The sequence below is a fragment of the Aphanomyces invadans genome, assembly GCF_000520115.1.
Source record: "Aphanomyces invadans strain NJM9701 unplaced genomic scaffold supercont1.21, whole genome shotgun sequence".
Taxonomy (NCBI): Eukaryota; Oomycota; class Saprolegniomycetes; order Saprolegniales; family Verrucalvaceae; genus Aphanomyces; species Aphanomyces invadans.
In genome coordinates this window covers 637,581-638,119 of record NW_008580166.1, presented here as the reverse complement: position 1 = coordinate 638,119, position 539 = coordinate 637,581, and positions in this window count along the sequence as shown.

Below are 539 nucleotides of genomic sequence, written 5' to 3'. Positions count from 1 at the left end.
ATGCGGAAGAGTCGGTCCTCGATCCCTTGTCATACTCGTCATCAAGTGTGATTGCTTGCGAGGATAACAGGTCTAAAATGTCATTCTCAGAAACACATGGAGCGCAGGTGTAATGTTAGCGTCCAACACATCGTCGAGTAGAAAGGACCTTTTCGGGAGTAGACTGGTCCTCGAATCCAACCTTGGATGTAGGACAGTGGGTGTTCAGCGACCGAGGGGGCGTGCGCGACGACGAAAGTGTGGACGCCGTGGTCGAGGCCGACTCCGATCGCACCATGCGCGGGAAATTCGGCTGTGGTCCAGGCGGATTTGTCGCGATCGAAGTAGCTTCATGCAGTCCGATATCGACAGGAGTTCTTTGTCGATGTTTTCCAGGCAGGCTTCGACTCGAGGATGTCGTACGTCTCGTTGGAAGATCGTCACGCCTTGCAGAGACGGGATGTCGATCTCGTCCAAGATAGTCTGGAGTCGAATGGCGTACGCCCGTGCAGATTCGCCTTCATATCGATCGGACTCTTCAAAGAGATGATCGACCATCT